We start from the raw sequence: 24166 nt of genomic DNA, 5'->3' as shown, positions 1-24166 counted from the left end.
ACTGCCTTCAATTGTTTCACGATTTCAAAAAAAGTCACGTGTTCTTCAGGGATATTACGTCACACATTTCATGCAACAATAAAAATAATTAAATTCTCCACTCAGTGTAAGGGCACTAATGCTTAAAAGTCTGCCATTATTCAAATGATATGCATTTTAGTCGAAATCGTTTGTAAGCTTCTTCGGAATTTTCTGCTTTCTTTGATGTTGGATTTTCTTTTTGCTGTTCTAAACATCAAGAAGATGGATGCTCACGAAAAGTTCACGTACGGTTACTTCCGAAATGGAACGCATATTGTACCGTATCATATCCTAAATCCCTATGCACATGAAAGTTTCACTGGAAAGCTCTATTTTCTTCTCTTCTTTCGAATAGTTTTGCCATCTTGACTTGATTCTCTCATATGTTACAGAATTTCAAGTCAGATTTAGTATTTTGAATTACATTCTGTTCTCTTCGTACAAATAGATACATCTACGTTACATAGAACATTGTCTTTAGTTCTATTTTATTCAACCGATTTTTTTTTTTTTTTTTTAGTTGGACTTATCTTGCTGAATCACGCAAGTATTAGTATATAAACTGCATTCAGCATATGTTCCCCATATAATATAGAGGGCGTGTGTAGCTCTCAAGTTACTTTGTAATATTTTAAAGGATATTTGAACCCCTAAACACAGCATATTAAGAACAAAATATGAAACAAAAATTAAAATAAACCCTTCAATATTTTTACAAACGTCATGTCAATAAATCACTAAATAAATAAAACTTAGTTAACTTTTTTTGGGGGTTGAAAGGCGATAAAACTCTATGTTAAAATATGATTGAAAAAGAATCTTTCTTGTCAAGTATAATATACTTTCCAACGTTACTTATACAACAACGGATTGATAAGATAATATCAAAAAATATATAAAATTAATAATATTATTTGTTAAGTATAATAAAGATTCCAATTTATCTAAAATGCTGCAGCTAAATTTCTAATTATAATTGAAGTAAGATAATACACCATTTTATTATTTGTATAACTGAAATATAATTGAAGTAAGCGTAACCCTCATATCCTTGGAGGGTAATGGATGGCAATGCTGTAGCCAATAAAGTTCTAACTGAGGCTCGGCTATTGCTGTTACCCTCCTCCCATGATCAGAGCTCTAATTGCTCAATAACACCTTATCCATACACTGTCCTCTACAGATAACGGGGAAGATGAAAAGCATTCTTGCTTCGCCCCTTTAAGCTAGTCCTTATAAGGACTCTTGCCATGCTAAGTTAAATTGAAAAAAGTCCTTTTTAGGACTTCTAGAGTAACAAATGGCAAAGCTGTAGCCAATGAAGTTTTAACTGAGGCTCGGCTATTGCCGCTACCCAGCCATGACTAGAGCTTTTTATCACAATAACACTCCATCCACACAGATTTTCTTCATTCAGATGACGGGATAAAGAGTCAGGGACTCAGTCCATCGCCCAGTTCTTTTAAGAACTCTTGCCATGATCAGAGTTTTAATAGCTTAATAACACCCTTTTCCTACACTGTCCTCTACAGATAACAGGGAAGATGAAAAGCATTCTTGATTCGCCCCTTTAAGCCAGTCCTTATAAGGATTGTTATGTTGTGTTGTATAAGTACTGGCATGGTACGTATGCATTTTGACTACAATGCTGGCTATGTTTTTGCTTAAACAGGAATATAAAAAAAAATAAGCATATTAATAATCACGAAAAAAAATGTATAGAAATGAGTCATATTAATAATCAAAGAAAAAATATTAATAATCAAGAAAAAATATATATATAGAAATGAGTCATATCATGTTTTATAAAATAAGAAATGAAGAATCACTGTTAGGTTTATTGACCAATCATTTCTATTATTCCAGAAATAGTGTCAATAGTTTGAAAGGTGTTTAAAAAATAATGTGAATATTTTAAATATCAGGCTCTTCACATAATACTATAGATACCATTCTGAAATGTTCAGTACATCAAAATTAATAATTTATTACCTGGTACAATTTCCGATTGGCTGTGGTTTATATCACCTGCCAGCCATGGTTGGCGGAGTGGATGGCATAACTACTCTTTAACTAACAGATGATGGTTCAAATCCTCCCAGAGACGATGTTTGTGAGTGTATTTAGGCGAGAGATGATTGTCATCGCGAATTATGAGACCGCCATCCCAAATTAGTAGTCCTGAAGTGGATTTTAACCAATTTTATATTTGATCTGTAAAGGATTCCGTGATTAATAAAATGAATTAATAAAATAAAAAACAACCAAAAATAAAATATTAATTAATAAAATAAAAAACAACCAAAAATAAAATATTAATTAATAAAAATTAATTAAAATTAAAATTTCTTTTGAAGAATAAATTCAGACACCTTTTTATCTATAAAATAGATATACTATAAGTTCATCTTTTCTAGATGTGCCCTCGTATGAGATGCGGTGATTGATTCATTCAATCCAAAATACCTTTGGAGGGAAATGGATGACAATGCTGTAGCCAATGAAGTTCTAACTGAGGCTCGGCCATTGCTGTTACCCTCCTGCCATGATCAGAGCTTTAATAGCTCAATAACACCTTATCCCTACACTGTCCTCTACAGATAACGGGGAAGATGCAAAGCATTCTTGCTTCGCCCCTTTAAGCCAGTCCTTATAAGGATAAAGTGCCCTCGTATAGCTTTGCGCAGAGGCAGTGTTGTAGCCAATGAAGTTAAAACTGAGGCGCGACAATTGCTGTTTGAAACTTTTTTGCCCTCGTATAATAATTTTTGTCATATTCTTTGTAGTGGCATAGGAGTTGAGTGTCTGCCATTGATGTTTGAATTCTTACTGTTCCAAATTGGGTGTTTGACATTAAGATCTTCGACTATGATCACTGCTCTCCCTGCGTTCAGTAGTTCTTCCAGGTCTGATTCTAGGAGTTATTATTATTTGGGGGGTTATAGGCTGCAAATATGTTGAGATCTTGAGACTGTTTTCCATGCGGACTTCGATTCCTGTTGTTTTAATTAATATCTTCTGTTTGGAGCTTAGCGAATTCATTGTTTTTATTCCTCTTTTGATGAAGATGGCTGTGCCTCTTGCGTAGAATCTGTGCGTGTGGTAGGTGATAGGGTTGTTTTAACACAACGTACCGTCAAGACCATATAACCACGATCAAACTACCCCAAAATTCCACCAATAAAGCTGACCTGTCAAATTTAACCAGCTACATCGGAAAAATGTTAGAATTCTGACAAACCAATCCCTTACAAGCCAAGGACATCATCCTTAGGCATACTCAGTTATTATTCTCAGCAATCCTCAATGGAGGAACACAATAGAAAACCCATCTCACTACGGATTGTCAGCCGAAACGTGAATGGACTGAAAAACAAGATCCTAGAAGTACAAGAATTCGCAGACACACACACACCTATACCATTGAAAATGGAGACTGACAGTGATACAAATTCAAAAGAAGGAATTACCCAGTCATCCTAAGAACTAAACATCACTGGAAATCCGCTGTCACTTCACTCAAAGCATTAGAAATTTCATTTAGATAGAAAAATGCAAGTCAAGATTAGTGAAATAATCTCTACCCAACGCGAAATCCTAGCTGGAGTTCCACAAAGTTCCTTATTGACATGGTTTTTATTCTCAATCTCCATGGCAGATATCCCACAGAATTCTATAGCGTCCATCCCGGCTTTATACCCAGACGATACGGCAGCATTAACAGGATCTCCATCTTTTCTCCTTGTAACTAAGAAACGCCAAGACTGGAAGCTAGAATAATGGAGCTCACATTGTAGGATGCAAGTCAGCCGTGAAAAAAGCACAGTCATACTCTTCACCAGAACGCTAGCATCCCCTAAAGAGGACATTCAAATATTTAATACTAAACTCCCATGGCAAATAGAAATCAAATATCTCGGGATAAAAGACTGCGTTTCCATAGACACATCAGGCTCATCTGTGCGCAAGTATCCAAAACTATCGCTGAACTCTATCCCTTGATTTTCGGCACAGTAAACTAAATACAAAAAACAAACTATTACTTTGCCAGATGGTAATACATCCCTTAACTTCGTAGTTGCTGTTTTATAAAGATAATCGTGAATAAAACGCATTTATAAAGAACCAGCAATACTAAATAAGCTCATAAAAATCAAGATGTTAACTTTGACTTTGTAATCACAGTAAAGGAAATAAATATTATAAAATCAATATTTTTTAAGGAGAATTAGATCATAAGCAACTATCCCAGTTATTTTATTTTATTTTTATTTAGGGGGGGGTACGTTAGCCACTTTTGTTACTAGAGTAGCATATCTGCCACCGGATTTTTAGAAATAATTTCTTTTTTTATTCCTTTGAGAAGAAATTAATTATTTAAATAAAACGGCCCTTATCTCTTTCGACTGGTGAAACACTTGAATAGGATATTAAGGAACATGACAAAAATTTCTTTAAAAATGGAAATCCAAACAACTTCTCTTTTTACGGTAAACAAGCAACAGAATGTGCACAATTAAAATAGGGGTTGCTCTTGTAATGTGTTTAAAAAGTTCGACTGCATCCCTTCGAGCGGCGGAATATAAAGTCTCTATTATTAAACTAGAGAACGCTAGTATTGTAACTAGTATTATTTCCACAACTTAGCGAGATGGGTTACATTTTTTTTCGATGATCTTTATTCCCAACAATGAAAAACACTCGACAATGTAATACAAGATGATCATAATTTGCATTATGAGCTCACACGTTTGGATTCTTCTAATGTCGATTGACCGTCTATATTCGGGTTCTTTTTAAGCAAAGTAATTGAACACTTGGCGCCATCTAACGGGATAAAGTGTAACGAAAATTTTCTCAATTAACTAAACTTTAGAAATGCATCATCGGTTTTTGTAGGAGCCACTTTTGGTCCGAAACTGCAGAACTTCTATTCAATGAGCTGTTGCATGAGTGAAATTGTTGTACCTTTATTGAATTCATTGGAAAGTGGACATGTGATTGATGAATCTGATCGTATTAAGAATAGCTTTCATCTTTACACTAGAATAATAGTTTATGATTATTCATGATTATTCAGAGACTTCTAGGTGTCAGGGGATATCGTGGAATGTTGTGCTCATTTGTAGATTAATAACGTATATTTTATTTTAAGATTTCAATAATATTAATGCAAGGTAATTCATCTACCAGTGATGATTAAACCTCATTTTTATTCCTTACTCCGGCGCCTAATTACCTGATCTAAAATCTCCGAATGGATGACATCACGATAGAATTATCGACCCCTAGATCATTTTACAGATTTTCAATGACGTATGTTTTCATGGTTCGTGTATTTACCGATGCAAGCCAATAATTTTTACGCGTCAAGATCTATCAATGCCCCCAGCTAGAAGACGACAATCAAAGAATTCCACTTCAGTATTTCACTTCAATTTCTGTTAAGTTTGATTAATCATAAATTGTTCGCCTAAGATCATCACGCCATTTTCTTTTCTCTTTTCTTTATTAAGTACTTTTAGAATGGTGAAGTTCCGTTAAAACGGTCTGCATCTTTCCTCTGGATATTTGAAACGGTTGCAAGGTAGACTCGGAATATAATTGAGAACCATTACTTTGGATCCAACCGTGTGTTATTTCTTCTCGGGAATGGTTCGCCGAGAATTTTTAGTAGCCGATGTTGCACGGCTGATAAACGAAATGGTCTTGCTTTATTACGGCGAAAGAGGTTTCGTAATTAATAAACGGTGAGTGCTGAAAGGGATGGGTTTATGGAAGTGTTTTGTTCGCCTATTTAACTGCTTCCATTATTATTTCCACAGCGCGAAATACGCCATTAACGCATAAATGTCAAAACCGAACAGAATTTCCTACCACTTAATTCAAAAAATTGGCCCGCTGAATGATTCTCTTTGATACGGCAACCATTTAAGTTTTTTTTTTTTAAATAAATGCTGATCTTCCACAAAGTTTTTTATTTTTAGCACAGATTCTCATCGTTGATATGCACAGGATCATAAACTAAGAATACAGTCGCGAATTTTGAATAAAAAAAAGTCGGCTTATTTATTTTGTGAAGCGTTTTTGAAAGGACGAAACGAAGAGAAGCAAGCAGCATTCGACAGATCACCTGATTGTTAACAGAAACAATTTATGGCATTAACTGAAATATCAACGTAGAAAATAAGACCAAGGTTCTAAATAATATCGTCTGTTAGTGCTGCCATCTAGCGCCACAAATAGTATTCTTTGTTACTATACTTAACCGAACCTGGACTAAAATGCACTACGATACACAAATTCTTAAATATTAAATTTCTTATGGGTGTACTATGAAAGAAAAATACACAAGTTAATGTATAATTAGTTGTGAATCAATGCAGCTGATGTAGATAGGACATTGTAGTAATGAATTAATTCAACAAAGCAGAATCTCTCATCATTTTGTTTAGGTTCATAAATATTCTGGATTACTTGAGACACTGATATTGATTAATATGTCATCAAAATGCAACATAACTACCTACGGCTACCGCTATATTGCAAATTTTCATTTATTCCCTGAGGATTTGTTTATCCACTATTCATTGTTCAAAAGTCTTTTGAAAAATCCAATATTTTAATTATAATATATTCATGCTTGAGAATCCTATAGCTTGAGAGAAAAATGAAATCTCTGAAGCCACGCATAAAAAAAGCATGCATTGCTCAACAATCTTCACGGTAATATAAGAATCATTTCTTGACAGCTGCAATTCGAGTGGTAATTCCTAACCAAATTGATGTTCTACAAAGATTACGATTGTTTTCATAAGATGCGTACAATCTGCTTTACTATAATATTTTTGTTGTTGCAACAAATCCTGTAAAATTTTATTCCATAGGATTCTGCTTATTGTAATTTTTTAAATGTTCAATTAAACTGATGTTATTGTAAACATTTTGAAAGAAACGCTTTTAAATGAAACACCGGGTTATTGTAAATATTCTGTTGTTATTGCAATGCGTTTTAAAAATTTCTGTTATGGTAAACATTCTGGAAATACACCGTAGGTATTGTAATACATTATTATTATTATACAAACTTTTGCATTACATTATTGTATTACAAAAACGTATTTCAGCCATTCTTTCGTTTTTTTTTATTTTACTATACTGTCCAGGTATTGTATTGTGATATACATATTCGCTACCTTTTATATTATTACTCCTTTATCAAATTTTATAATTATCGTATGTTTTTAAGCAAACAATATTATGAAGATGAAATATTTTGCATTTTTCTATTTGAATAAACAATTATTGTGATAGGATAAGACGAAAAGCAGAGAATTTATGTTTGCTTCAAACAGCTGGTTTCTGATATTTACCGAATGGTGGATGCACTCGCAAATTTCTACAACAGAATTTCTCTTCGGTAAAAATACGCAAAATATTTCCAAGGTTAGTTAATTTGCAACGTAAAAGTTCGCAACGTGAATCGGTTCAACTGAGATACATTTTTTTTTTCATTTTCTTTCTCCGCATGTGAGCAGTGTTGGCACCCTGATGTGCAGTTACTCTCCTGAACTTAAATCCAGTTGTAAACTTTTTAAACCACTCATATTTCGAATATGTTATTCGAGTAGGTCGGCTTTCTGCATGCCCTAACCTACGATGACACATTTCTTGATATTTTATTTAAGTTTCGATCTTCACTAGCGGAAAAAAAAAAACTACTTTCTAACATATGAGAACACCGAATCGATTTTAATTTTGTTAATACTTCTCGAAAAATCAATACTTCGACAAACTTTTTGAAGAGCAGGGATTAAAAATATGATCAAAAAGACTTTTTCCCCTTTCCCTGCAGGGTTGCTTTGGGGATGTCTGTCTGTTGGAGGTTGAGTCTGTTTTCACGTCTTAATAAAGAAGGGGCGCGTGTCAATATAGACTTCGTTTGGAGTTTGTTTAAAGAATAAAATCTTCATCTCTGACAGCATCTTGGCCTTACGCATAAGGAAATGACAGGCAACAGATCTTAGATGGCCTACTTTTCCTATCATCGTTGCAATACTCAGGCCTGAACATAAAGATAAAATAGCCACGTGTTTATGACGGTATCAAAGATAGCGAAGCACTCATCAAGGTTACGCTTTGACCAAGTGTAGGATGAACTAAATTCTTTTATATGAATACCCCGTCAAAGAGTTATTGTCGATAGAATTTATGCCCAGGCCGAAGTGTCTCTGGCTTCGGATTTTTCGAAAATCATTCATAGCAAAGGTTTGAACCATAGTTTAGTGTTATTTTTTTTAATACTTTCTAAAGTAAATTCATTAAGTATCTTTTACTATTCATTGAAGTGGGACTACCGAATAGTTCACCGCAAAAACTGATCGAACCACATGATTACATTCCCACATAAAAAGACATTGGATTACTACGCTAATCAATTCAAGATTTACTTTTAAACGATATTTGAATTTAACTATCCTGCTTGAAATTTAATTCAGTTTCTTACATGGCACTTGAAGGAGAAAACGATGGAAAATGCGACGAAAAAAATATTTCTCCAAAGAGGAAAAACACTTAATAGGATTTTCGAAAGCCCATTTGTGAGTGTTGTGTTTCCAACATGTTAATTTAACCTCTTGTAACAGTGCTGCTGTGGTGCCATCTAACGAATGAATCTGAAACTAATTAATCAGTAGTAAAAGCGACGTTGAAAACTTCTGCATTTTATCTCGAATATTTTAAATGAACCTGTAAGTCGTTTTACTCTTTTGAAAACCACAGTAAATCAGACTTCAATCATTCTAAGTAAAGGAAACATTTATAATGCAGTTATAAAGTAAAACATATATTAAGAGTTTTAATCCATTTTGTGTAAACCCGTTTTCACGAACAATAACTTAATTTTAGGAATGTTAAAATTTAAGTCTAACAAAAAATATCAACCACCGGATCACATGACCATGACACTATTTGATATCCAATTCCTAATAAAAAAAGAAAAACAGGAATAACGCCCCCCTCAAAGGGGAAAGAAACAAAATAAAAATTCCAGATCTTGATTTCGGATGCATGAAAGATCCAAAATCTGCGAATCATTTTTAAAGAAAAACTAATCGAAACAATGGGAATCTCCCGTTACCATAGTAACCAATAACATCTACTGTTTTGTTATCCACATTATGTCGCAACAAAGCATTGCAGAATATAGTTTGACAGACTCAATTACGCGAATATAGTCCACTGTTTTTGTACATAATGGTATTCTCTAGAGACAACACATCTCAGTTTTTAATTTAAAAAAAAAACTAAAATTAATTTCAATTGTTGAATCAATTAAAAGGGGAAATCAAGATAAATAAAACATCAAAGATCATGGCAACCTAGTTTAATATATCGGTATTCTTACCAATTTTTCTTATGCTAATTGCATAATCTAGACCATCGTCAGTTTTGTATTTAAACACAAACCTGTGTAGAAGATTATTTCCATTAATGGTGGTAACAGCTAACCAGTCAGTTGTGAATAGAAGAAATTTTCATCCCTTAGTTAAATTATAATGATGTATATATTACTTACTTTCATTCATTTTAAAATGTATAAAACAAATAAATTAAATTCATTTATTTAATAAGTTTAGATAATTTGAATTTACTTAGTACACCTTTTTTTTCTCCTTATGAATAATAAATATATTAAAAAAAAAAAAGAATTGTTTGATAGCTACGGAAATTTCGAATTACCTTTGGTGGATAATGGATGTAATGGATGGCAATGCCGTAGCCAATGAAGTTCTAATTGAGACTCGGCTATTGCTGTTACCCTCCTGCCATGATTAGAGCTTTAATTTAATAGCTCAATAACACCTTATCCCTATCCCCTATTGATAGCTACAGGAAGTGGTTAATCGACCGTGAGATGCGGTGATTAATAATACCCTTGGAGGGTAATGGATGGCAATGCTGTAGCTAATGAAGTTCTAACGGAGGCTCGGCAATTGCTTTTACCCTCCTGCCATGATCAGAGCTTTAATAGCTCAATAACACCTTATCCCTACAATGTCCTCTACAGATAACGGGGAAGATGAAAAGCATTCTTGCTTCGCCCCTTTAAGCCAGTCTTTATATAAGGACTTGATAGCTACAATGTATTTTCATGAATCGGTTTATTGATAGAAATGACCAATGCTCGTCACCTGAAAACAAATCAGACTGAAAAATGATTTAAACCACAAACTAGAAATGCTTTAATAAATTTCATTGGTTGCCTTCCTTAATAAAACAAAGTAAATTATAGATTAATTATACTTATGTATATTTAAATACATTTATAAATATTTAAATCATCTTATTTAATAAAATAAAATATTGCTAAATTTTATATTTTAACTCCTATTTATATAAAACACCAATTAAGATTTCAGATAAATACTAAATAATTGTTAGAAAATATGGGGCAGTTGGATCTCAAATTTTTATTTATCTATCTTAAGCAAAAGGAGTTTCAAAAAGAAAACAAATTATGAGAATTTTCAATTCTTTTAGTAATTTTTTTTTCATTCATTTACGCCATGCGGTGGTATTTAATTAAAAAGAGCCATTCATGTGTTTATTTCTAATAAATGTCGTTCACAAAGGCGTTGCTATGCTGGGTTAGTAGCGTCTACCTTTTTTTTTTAACTTCTTAATTACATCTTAGCATTTTTTAATTTAGAACATTTTTTTCAAGCGCGCGCACACACACCCTGCTAGTACTTTCATTCACAACAGATAATTTCAATTATAGGTTCCTGCATTTCTTATAACTGGAAGGCAAGCTAGAAAAGGCTACAATGTACAGGAACTTGATAAAATGCTTTCATTGACCTTTGAACTTTTCACTAAGAATAGCGCAACCATTTGACACATTTTAATCAGTCCACGGGTAGTACACAAATTCTTTACGAGATAAATCGTACATCATTTCACATTAATACCGAATATTTAATTTGAAATATAGAAAATTCGATACCATGTATTCTACTGAAATAATTGTAATTATACCGATATTTAATTACTTCAAAAAATAATGTACTGTAAACTCGCTAGAGGGCAGCACCAGGCTGTCGTTCAGAATATGACAATTTGTAGTGTTTTATCTAGTAGAATGACCAACAATTGTCTACTACAGAATTTTTAAAAATGGTGCCTAATTTTTTTAAAAAATATTTTATTTGGAATCTATATTACAATTGTTATAATATGCGTCATAATTGCATTCTTATATTAGATGGACAATAAATATTACCAATGACCAATATATGAGCCAATGAAGGCTCTGTAGAATCACATTTTGATTTTTTTTTAAAAAAAGTATGACTGTCTTTGAAGACAAAGCCCACGTGCAATATCCGAGATGTCACTTCCAGGTGCATCAGCAATTGATGAATGATATTCCAAAGTGTCAAGCCTGATGAATGACTACATATTCAGTGCTAGCTGAAGACAGGATCTTACATCATTAGTCACCGAGAATTTATTCCTGATCGATACAAAAAAGAGAAGATTGTCTTCATAAAAAATCTGCCTTGCAAAAGACTTTCGTGAGAAAATAAAAAAAAAAAGAATTAAAGGACGTCCAGCTGATTATCTGGTAATTAATTTTTTATGCCTTGAATGATCTCCAATATTTAGAAAGTTATTGCTTCTTGGCATAGCTAATGGAGTTACTTATAACCATATCGTGTTTGATCTAAAACTGACCCCAATTATAGAGACAGTGCTTCATTATGTGGATGAGTAACGTTTGTTTTTTATATTTAATGATTAAAATCATGTGTTGTATATTTTTAGAGAAACTAACGTAATACAGTATTTCTGACACCTTCCGAAGTTAATGTCAATGATTGTGACACTGAATCGGATTAAGTTCCAATCTTAATTTATCATAGCTACGCAACAATGAACTGAACATTCTAAAACCTGAAGCATAACAATGGAACTCATGAAATGAACAATATAATTTTAAGTAGACTATTGTACATCAGTTTCTGCCTTCATTTGCATTGTTGTCGAAGTAATTGTTTAGTTTTAGTTGTTTTTTTATACAACAAATCATAATTGCTGATTCAAACAATGAATATTTTGCACCCTTTATTTCAAATGCAATAAAATTAAATGAAAAATTTGATTTATTCCCATTTTGCTCTTATATCTTAAATCATCTCAGATTTTTTTTTTTTTTAAGTTCTTTCATTCTGGTAGTTTGACGTAATGATCTCTCACTAGTTTTTCTGGCAGGAAGAGCATGTATTGTATTTGATAGATATGTATAACATTTATATTGTAGTAATGTGATGTGTAACATGTATCATTTGCTATTTATACGGATAAAATTCTGTTTATCCTATGAAAGGTTTAAAATTTATTTGATCTTTCGTATCACCAACAAAATATTTTTTTTTTATTACAAAGTCTGCTGCAGTTGTATATGAGTTGATTCCAATGTTCGTTCTACCTTATTTTGTTCTGTTAAAAATAACGATTGTGAACCCTAAAAAGTGTTTCAATTTTAATCCTATAAATTACTGCTGAATGTTTATGCAATATCGTACTTGTTCGCCAGATGGCACCACTTCGTGTAGAAACAGCAACCACTCACGCTGCAGTCAGCAATAAATGTAAAAATGCCGCTTACGATTTTTAGATTGATATTTGAATGTCACAAAGCAGTATACTTAATAGCATTTTTTGATGGTCTTCAAAGTAAGCCTTAAAGTGAATGAATCTTGTTAAAGGTCATCATTCTTCTGAATCATCAGGTGACCTTATAATGATGACAGTGAGGTATCAAGCAAACGATAATTCATGGGAACGTCACCTTAGCGTGTATTTTGGCCGATAAAAACATCGCAACGAAAGGTTATTTATTTCAACAAATGTTCACAGTGCGATAAATTTATTTTTTGAGAAATAAGCCGAATCACTTACCTCTATTTACACATTTACGCTTGTTTGTGGCATTTTTCTTTTCCATATAAACTGAATGACAAGTTCGAGTTGCGGACCAGTGCTTTTGATTCCACAATCCATTCTAAAATGAACAGAAATTATAAAAACGTTTTTCACATAAAGTATATCAAACAGTTGGTTACATCACATATATATCCTGTGATAATTTACATTTATTTTTTATTAATTCCAGTATGCTTTATGAAATGAAGATTTTAGTGTAAGGAATTGCATTTTCAAACAAATGTTGGTCAAATTCTTGTAAATTCAGATAAAGACGCTAGATGGCACTACTAACTCGGTTGTATTAATAATTCGCGATGCGTGGTGCTATCATTAAAACAAGGTATTAATTTAGCTAGGAAGTAATTATAAACTGTTCACTAATGTCAATAAATTCTATCAAAATAATTACTAAAAAAAAAAAAAAACTCGCGTGTGATTTTAGAATATGAAAAACTCCAAGTTTAAAATTCCAAAGGAGAGAAAAACGAAATCAGATTTTTTTATACGCGAGTAAACACACACGTGCCTGCACGCGCGCGCACATACATACACAGAGTTGATAACTAAATAATTACCATAGTGCTTCATCAATATCCAAAATAATCTACGAGTTGACAAATAAGTGAGCATCATTTTATATTTTGTCGCTAGATGGCACCACTAAATACACAAAAACCTGTTTTAGATCTTCGCATGCGACCTCACATTAGTCGCATTATTCATCCCACCAAGCTTAGTTATCATCATAAGAGACTCCGAAGCACATTAAAAACATCATCACATTTCTATAAAACTGATTTTTTTGAAGGAAGCACAACTTTTTCCCCTTATTTGATTAATTCAACAAATATATTCTAGAAACGGCTTCAGCTTCACAAGTTCCATCATTTAAATTTCGCATGCATTTAAACTCTAAGGTTCCCCGAATATTTCCCCCCCCCCCTTCGGCACATCTCAGCATACAATGGAATTTTAAATTTTATAATTTTGCTAATTAGAGCAATTACTGCCTTATATTCTGCCTACAGTAAACAACAATAGGCTAAATTTAAACACGACGTACCTCAAGGTGCCATATTATCACCCACTCTATTCAACATATACATAAACGATGTTCATAACATATCCATAAGAAGTCAAATATTTCAATACGCAGATGACACTGCACTACTAGCAATCCACACAGACATCAACACGGTTCTCTCGAAACCACAACAAGACCTAAATGAAATCGCAACCTACTTCTACCAAAACACAGATGTTGATAATACACAACCAAAGAATCATACGCCCCGAACCTCTATCGATACACTGTCACACACACCGATGCATTAACAACAAAAATACCTGCCAATGTTCCGAAATCAAACCTGTAACACACGCAAAATACCTCAGTCTCCATATAGACTCCCACCTTAAATGGACAAAACAGATAGAATACCCACACACCAAACTCCTGATCATCGCAGCAAAACTCTTCCAAGTTAAAGACATTATTCCGCCCAACATAAAAAATAAAACTCCAATATCACGATATCTGCGGATTCCTACTCAGATACGAAATAACAGTTTACGCAAATACATCAAACAGCCACCTAACAAAATTATAAACATTACACAGGAAAATCGTGTCAACAGTGATCTGGACACCTTGCACGCAACAGCCAATATCCGACAAGCACATGGCAATACACAGAATTCTGGGCATTAAAAACCTGAAACACTACATGACATTAACAAGGAATTACTTCAACATCATCTATCGAAACAACAGAGACACATATCGTATAACAAGACCTACAACAACTCTCTACATCCCCACACCCTTCAACAACTCATCCGGTTCTTTTGTGAGATGACATCAGATACCCACGCAACTCAACAACCTACCAAGAAAGTTAAAACACGTAGATAATTACAGAACATTAAAAAACGAACTCTGGAAAATATACCAACAAAGTTAAGAAACCATTAACACTAATATACAGATCACAAATCACCAGCATCCAATGCCAACATAAATAGTGAAGCCTAAATCCCGCTCTCATCACAAAAGCTAACCCAAGCTTCGAAGAAGGTGGGATTACACTCACTACACGTAATCCTTATAACCAAAGAAGCAGATTATATAATAAAACAATTAGTAAAATATACAACAATAAAGAAAATATTGAAGATACTGATTATTATGTGATAATATCATTAATATAATACTCTTATGTAACATGAAAAAAATAATGTAATAAATTATTCTTATAATTAAAAAATTATATAAACAAAAAATATTATACAAAAAAAATTTGTACAATCTTCATTGTTAAAATATTAGAAGAACATGTGTTGTAAATACATAATGTAGAGGCAAGAAATATTATTGAAAATTTTAGTTCAAATCAATGTAGAAAATGCAGCACTTTGAGCTGAATTCTGTAAAATTATAAGTTGCAATGTCACTCAAGATGTCTATTGCATGCGTAAATATTTTAGCATTCACTAAATTATTAAAAAAAAAATAGATGTCCCGTCCAACTATCAATACGATTCCATTGATCGAGTTTCATTTTCTACCACGATGAGTACAAAACAGACTATAAATTAGAATCAACTACTACATCGGTGCTTCCGGGATCATTAACATCCGGTTTGGGAGATATTAGGCATTACAATGTTCTCACGGATATTTTAAAGTTAAATAATCATTAAAATCTCAGTGCACAATAAACCATTCTGTCTAATATAGTGTTTAACGACAATGATCCAAGGCAACTGAATATACATTTAATTACAATCCTGTCCGCCAGATGGCATTAGTGGCAAAAGCAACATGTGGTACAAATGACCAGTCAATGACATCTTTTACCAACTAGGGAAGGTATCAAACAGAATATTTTTCGATAGATGGCAGGCAATCAATATGCAACCATCTCATTAATGTACCATTCTTTGTCTTATTTCTTTTCAAAAAGTTAAGAGCACAAAAAGCATTCCTATAGTTATATTTTGCACTCTTTATGCGTACTTCAAATTATATCAATTAACTGAATTTAATGATAGAACTGGAAATTTTTGGCTATTTTCTCTAAGACACCATATAAAGTATTTCATAATTTGATGTATTAAATTTTCCATTTACAAAACTAGAAGTGCATCATTTTTATGTCAATCTAAACGAAACTCGTATGCTATTCACCCAAATATCAGTCTCATTGTAGGCTGTTATGAATATTGGCATAAAAGGTTCGAGAATTGTTGAGGACGAGGTTATAATATAATATGCACGTTCACATGTGTTTGAGAGTGTATTTACAAACGCCATGTAGAGGAACTGGTAATTCCGAGATTTTTTAAAATAAGGCGCTTATTTTTCTAACTTTTATATCTTTCCTAACTTCCGATCCCCCTATTCTCCCCTGCCCACTCAGAAGCGAGTTCGCGCTGGTTCTCTGTTACTCCCATAAGTCGCTGTCCGTCTGTTTTTGTCTCTCTATACGTCTGTGTGACTATTTGCGTGCATGTTTTTCTAGCTCAACAAACTTCGACTGACACAAATAGAAATGGATTCCCCCCCCCCCCACCCCCTCATACGGAACAAATTTTCCCATATTCACTGAGCGATTCGTATTCCAGTATTTCTCTGAACTTCGAAGACAAATTCCGGTGATCGATGGGAGAAAAGAATCGATTTGCTATAAAGGCACACCAAATACAACGAAATTCATCGTACTGATGGCCTAAACACAAAAACCTTTTCTTTCCATAGCGTTATTGTGTTTGCGAAGCCAAAAGTAAAATATATTGACTGATTCTATTCAAAAGATTTTTTTTTTATTTCTCCGAAATGTTCTTCCTTTTTATTCCTTGTTTTTCTTATTCTTTCAAGACAAATACGTCATCGTGTATTTAATCTCAAGCAAGAATTCTTTCAGACTTATTCACTACAAAACTGTTTATCAATGAATGGTAAGATATTTTACTAGATTTTCTTCTTATTAAAACACACTCAAGATTCAGCTCCAAATACAAGTTTACAGATATTAGTTTAAGGCTACAAACATTAGCGAGAGCTGATAAATTGTGGTAGAGGGCGCCATATTCAATAACTAGAGGGTGCCATAGTCGCCCTCTATCAAAGATTAAGAATAAAAACTTGTTTTTATTTTTTCGACTCCCGATTTTGTTATTACAATGATTATATTTGCACAAATAAAATATAATATCAATTTAATGTATAACATATTTTAAAATTGTATTTATAAATAATAAAAAATACAACAATATAGTAGTCCTACTCACCAAAAAAGAATATGTTTAATCTCTACTCGTTGAAGGCTTTGATTCGTCATTTGTGCAGTTAATAGTTTAACATTTGGCTGGTAGGATGTCAAAGCCGTTCTAAGAAGCTCGGTGAGGTGGCTGTTAGTGAAGATAGCACGATGTTTTGACTTGACAAATTTCATTACAGAGAAGAGAGATTCACAGCAGTAAGTTGTCCCAAGAACAGAAAGTCGAAAGCCAGTTTTCTGAAGATTGGGATACTTTGCTTCTGGGATTTGTTTCCAAAAGTCAGTTACAGATGAGCTTTTATGTACTAGGTTCAAACCCACATCTTCCTGCAGCTCAATAAGCTCTGTCTCTATTGAAGCAACATCCGCGGTAAAAGGTGCAACGACAGGACATCCATCATTGATGACATCAATCACACAAGGATTCACAAGAAATTCAAAACATGGCTTTAACTTTTTTAGTTTCTCAAGCTTATTCCCAAAATCATTATAAAGTGTTTCTAAGTTTCCTTCGTATTGTTTCAGTTAAAATCGTCCTCCCATTATTGGTTAAACACTCTCATTTCTTGTTCGTATTTCTGTTTTATACTCTTCTGTTGCTCAGTCATTTTAAACACGGGTCATATAACTTTCACTAAAATCAATCTTAATTATTTATTAATCAGAAAAGTACTTATCTACACTAAAATTCACTAGTTATGTTCCGCTACCACCACAAGCACGTAACTCGTATGTACTGCATGAAGAGTGATGACGCAGTGTCCAGGCAACAGAGGCGGTGGGTAATGCAGCGATCATAGTAGTCACTTTTGGAACTAATTTTTGCAGCAGCGATACAGGCCATAAAATATCGAAACACGTTTTACCAACCAAATACGATAATAAAATACACATTAACAACCCTTTTGGCCGGTACCATTTAAAAGCTAAAAATGTAAAGTTTCAAAATATGTGTTTTTTACTTATCTTTAAAGCATTTACGAAATAAAATATTATAATATTGGTACATACTATACTACCATTATTAATATAAATGTTTAGAAAAAAATGGCAACGAAAACCAATATTGTCTCGGGAGCAGCACAGAGTAGCGTTGAAAGCCGCATGCAGCTCGTGAGCCGCAGTTTGCTCACCCCTGGTATATAACTTGAATTCATGGGCCTCTTAATCTATATACATCTCTTTAAGAATAGAGGGAATAGACGAGAGTTAGTTGAAAAGAATATAATGGAGTCAAAAACTTGGAAGAATTGCTGATATTTCATAGGTTTACAATCGCCTTTAATTGAGAATCCACAGAGAATTCCCTAAAAATTGTGTTTATCCTACGACCAGCAAACACAATAGCCTATTCTGAGCAAATAGAGTTGTAAAATTGACATATTGTCGAGATTTGAAGGGGTGAATGTTGGATGAAGACCACGGTAATATTTATATGCTTACATAACTTAAATAGTAGTGTGTTTTATAAACACACTACTATTTAACACTTCATTTTTGTCTGCACTAAATATTATTAGCATTAAGTGCCTTTGGAGTCCTTCAGTTATCGCTGGATGCATTGGATTCGCATACACTGTGATTAAAGCCAATTTCAAGCAGTGCAAACTTGCCAACATATCCCAATCACTCACCGCTATCTCCTCACTCAAGTTCTAAAGATGATCTTTAATTCTTTCTTTCTAAGTTTTTATAGCTCTAGCATTTCTCCTTTTTACCAGTAATTTCTGCAATACAACCATCTATCCTCGTATTCAACGTTCAGTTGTCCTGATATCCAAATTGGTCACTGGATGGGCCCAACTAAGGAATATAAATAGTATTATAAATTAAATTGTGAATTTTTTTAGCTTCTCGAAGCGCTATACGTACGTAATCCAATAGCTGAATTTATAACCACTTTTGGCAATACGTTATTTTCTGAACAGGGAATTCTGTTTATCCGTAAATGAACCCCGACGAAACCCAGAACTTTAACAGTGACCTTAAATACCAAATTCCATGAATTCTATGAAGGCTTAAAGGAAATATTATTCGAATCGTTTGACCAATAAAAATGGAACTATAATGAAAAAAATATGGATAGGCCTCGAATCTGAAACTGATTGAACTAAAATGACTGCATTGAGGTGATTGGATTTTTAATTTCCAATCAGTATAAGCGGTCAATTCCAGTGACAGAGAAGGGAAATAGGCTTTTCAAATGTTTCGCTAATTAAAATGGAATTAAAAAGTGGGGGAAGGGGGACTAACGGCGAGTAATCTTTAATCGAAGATTAATAACAAAAACGAATATCCTACACGATGACTCCAAATCAGCATTAACAACCTCTTAGAAATTGGCGAATGCAAAGGTAAATTGCTCAGAAACAGTTTAGACTGTCAATATTCTTTCCACCCCTTAAAGAGCTATCACAATGTCTCTGAAAAGGGTTACGTTAAAGAATTTATAAGGCATTAGCGAGACTTGGCTATCAGACATACTAACGGGTATTGGGTGTAAAGGGTATCTTCATGAAGGATAGAAATGATAAGAGAGGATGGGAGTGCGGCTAATGATATCAGATGACTCGAATCCAGTTACCTAGAGTACCACTATTAACAATATTTCATGCGGTGAGTTTGAAGCCATCTGGTGTGAATCTAACAAGATCAATTACATAGTTGGATGTTGTTACAGACCTGGTGGATCAGTTGCCAGTGACGAAGAAACGCATCGCCAAGATGAGCGTGAAAAGAGTAATCATAATGGAAGACTTTAATTATCCAAATATTGATTGGGTAGCAGTAGAATCTCATGAGAGGAATGAAAATTTATTTATTGAGCTGTTGCGGGCCAACTTCCTCAAGCAGCCTGTGACAGAAGGAACTCGAGGTCAAAGAGTGATAGAATTGATTATAGTGTCAGAGGGCATTTCAATTAAAGATGTAATTATTCTGCATACAGTCAGTGACAGTGATCATGCGGTATTCACTTAGTAAGTGACTAAGTTTACGAATATTCCATTCAGAAAAGGTTACATGTTGAACTACAAAGCAAGAAATTATGACCAACTGAGGAGTAAACTGAGTTCAGTGGAATGGGATTAGTTGCTGGATGGAAAGCATATCGACAGTGCATGGGAAGCATTTAAACAACACTTGAATGATGCGATATCAGAATGTGTTCCTAGAGCTGGAATCAAATGGATGTGTAATCTTATTAAGCAAGAGATTCATAAGAAAAGGACGATGTGGAAGGAATACCGTGTGCATAAGGATGACTTCCGTTATGAACGTTATAAGCAGTAGGCTAGAATAGTCACAACTGTTGTATAGAAAGCAACGTCTGAGTATGAAAAGAAACTGGCTCTGCGTGCTAAAGACAACCCACGAGAATTCTATCGATATGCTGCAAGTAAACGAAAGAGCGAATATGAAAGAATAACTCTTCTAAATCCAGATGGCGTGAGGGTTACAGATGCAGTAGAGTTTGTGTAGTTAATGAGTGTCCATTTTGCTAAAAGTTATCAACCTCGTGTACACGTCATTGAACTCACTGCTACCTCTTCACCGGATGAAGAAACACAGGGGTATGAGGACGAGGTATTAGAGCTGTTGCACAAAATGAATGAGAATTCAACAATGGGGACTGATGGGATATCAGCTAAAAGAGTGTTCAGCTGAAATGATCATTCCTTTGACCAGGTTGTTTAATATGAGTCTCAGAACAGGGATTATTACACAGGAATGGACGTAATGTATGGTAATTCCATTGCACACGGGTGGTGCAAAGACCGATGTATCCAACTATCGACCAATTAGTATCTCAGGAGTGGTGGTGAGGATTTTAGAAAAATTAGTTAGGGCCCGCATTCAGAAATGGGTTCGCAGTGAATCTCTATTTTGTGATGAACAACATGGGTTTACTAAGGGAAGGTCATGTTCTTAGATTTTGGTCATCTTAGATTTGCCTAGGCTTTTGACAGAATACAGCATGGAAGACTGCTGCATAAATTGGAGAAAATGGGTTTGGGTTATACAACATTAGCATGGATAAGAGGATGGCTGACTGACAGATATCAAAAAATGGTATACCAGGGATCTGAGTCTGCAAGGTTTAAGATAACAAGTGGTGTACCACAAGGATCAATGCTTAGTCCACTGTTATTCAATCTGTACATTAATGATGTTGGGAAGGATTTGACAAGCGACATACAGCTATTTGCTGATGATGCAAAGATAGGTAGGGTAATCAGGAATGCTGCTGATATGCCGTACTTGCAGAATATAATTTGAATAGGCTGGAATTGTGGGAATGGAAAATTGGTTTCAGTAAATGTAGTCGTGCACTTTGGCGTGATTCGATGACTTTTGTTCATTTTGTGGAGGGTGGGAAAAAGACAAGAGGCATCCTTGGAAGCTGAGAATGAATGCCGCTAAGAAAGCGGTAGGCGAGATCTAGATTTTTTTTCTCATCGAGTGATTCGTGATTGGAACGGACTGGCATTGGATGTGTGTGCAAGCAGTGTGAATGAATTCAATAATAAGTGTGATAACTGGTGCGTGTAGTGTGGGAGTCAGTGACTCATCGAGTCCGTAACTCCCTGGACGTCTCTCATAATTATTACTAAGATATTTAATAATAATACATTTTTATTAAATTCGATCCTGTACTGTTATGTATTTTTTGATTCATGTTGCAACTACAAATGATCCGATTGAAACAATCGTTGATTAGCTCAATAAATTTCTTAAAAACTAATTTTTAATAATTGGTTTAGCTCAACAAATTTCTGTAAACATTTCGAAAACCTTATCGTTGTGTAGAATAACCTTCGTACGGAGACATACGAAACTGCTTGATGCTCTTTTTGAAAATCATCTAAAAGCTGTTGACCCAGGAATCGTTTATAAAATTTATTATCCGTAAAATATGACTTTTGCACATACTTATGAACATATAGAGAATGTTATCCAAAGTAATATTACAACAGTTTCGGAACTGAGATATTATAATAATTAGGCTGTTGTATGGTTTTGATTTGCACGACATTCAGTTTAATAAGAATTACAAAAAAATCACCGATAAATATAAATGTAATGCATAAAAATTACTGAAGAACGTCCAAATTGAAGGCGAAAAAACACTGAAAAGGATATGCCCACAATTCTGATAATACAGCAATCAACATTTATCCTTAAAAGGACTGGCTTAAATGGGCGAAGCAAGAATGCTTTTCATCTACCCCGTTATCTGTAGAGGACAGTGTAGGGATAAGGTGTTATTGAGCTATTAAAGCTCCGATCATGGCAGGAGGGTAACAGCAATAGCCGAGCCTCAGTTAGAACTTCATTGGCTACAGCATTGCCATCCATTACCCTCCAAGAGTATTAATCACCGCATCTCACGGTCGATTTATTCCACCCCAATCATTTATGATACTTGCGTTAAGAGTAGAAACAAAGTTATTAATAAAAACTTAAAATGTGTAAATGAAACTTTTCAAATATCATTGAAAATTTATATGCGCAATATATTCTTTTAAAAATAAAATAATATATATCTTTATTTTCGTATTTCATATAAAATAAATCCGAATTACAAGTAATTTTACTTTTCTTGATAATTTTGTTAAAGATATTTCGGTGATTTTCTAGCCATCTTTTTTTTTAATCTATTTGTCGTGCAGTATAAAATTATATTAATCAACTGTCGTCATAATACCAACATATAGGCAATAATCGCTTTAATTTGGAAAATAATGTAAGATTCCATGAGGTTATTAAAGATCCATCATCTTTTTATAGCCAAATAAAGTTATATTAAAGGGTGAAACATTTTATCGCAGTTGATGAAAATCTTACGTTTTCTATAGGAGTTGCCTTTTATTACTTAAAAAATGACGATTCTGTCAATTACAATCAATTAAATTCAAAATTGTTATTTTGATATAAAATAATAATGCATCTTTAATTTATTATTTAAATTGTTTTATTTTTTTCAAAGTAAAATATTTTAAACTCTATATTTTAATATTGTACTTATATCCCTATAAAGAATTCACTTATGAAATATATAATTTCACGACATACTACTACTGATCTGAATAGAAAGATTTTCTTTCCGAGGTTGGAGGGAAGCTATTGTATGGTATCATGAGCACCAACAACTGTCAAACGATTATGTTATGTTATTTCTTTGTATGTTTATTCCAAAATTATTTCGCAATAAAAACATTTTTAGAGCAACTCTCAGTTACGTTTTCCACATTTGTCATGTCTGTTTGTGTTTGGCACAATATTTAAAATTCCCACCTACTTTTATTATACTTTAATAGTTTTGTACGATCAAATCAAAGGACATTGTTAACGTGTCATTGAATGAAGTATTGGTAATGTGATGTATGACGCGCCTGGAAGGCAACACACATTCCCCATTCTCTGCTGAAAAGAGCCTCGATAACATCACTTGGTAATATAAGCTGTAAAGAGAGAGAGAGAGAGAGAGAGAGAGACGATGTTCTGTTGGGCCGGTTGGATGGAACAAATGAGCTCATCCGTCATCTGGCTTGACACAACACAGAACCGGAATGGACACTCCAGTGCGGACTGGAACAGTAGCTAATGTTCAAACTTTTACTCTTTCCTAATTACGCATTTCAGAGAAACTTCGTCCAATGTCCTGTTCTTTCAGAGTCCCTCATTAGATAGCGAAACACTTGAATGGCCAATACTTCCAAAAAGTCATTTGTTACATACGTGGACACATTAATTGCCTCCGCAACTGTCTGCCATTCATATGTATAACCAAACTAGATTTTTCTGGATTAATTACAAGCAAACTTTGTTTCACGAATAGATTTACTGTACGTGGCCACAAATGCGAG

General features: G+C 33.7%; 1 pseudogene; it reads left to right on the top strand.

Annotated features, from left to right (window-relative positions):
* The first annotated feature begins 2696 nt into the window (after window positions 1-2696).
* Window positions 2697-2808, top strand: LOC150099750 (U4 spliceosomal RNA; annotated as a pseudogene).
* Window positions 2809-24166: the final 21358 nt, after the last annotated feature.

Source organism: Typopeltis vanoorti, chromosome 14 (assembly GCF_054136105.1).
Source record: "Typopeltis vanoorti isolate ZY-2024b chromosome 14, IOZ_Tvanoo_1.0, whole genome shotgun sequence".
NCBI lineage: Eukaryota > Metazoa > Arthropoda > Arachnida > Uropygi > Thelyphonidae > Typopeltis > Typopeltis vanoorti.
The sequence above is the reverse complement of the archived record's forward strand: the minus strand, read 5'-3'. Positions and strand labels throughout refer to the sequence as shown.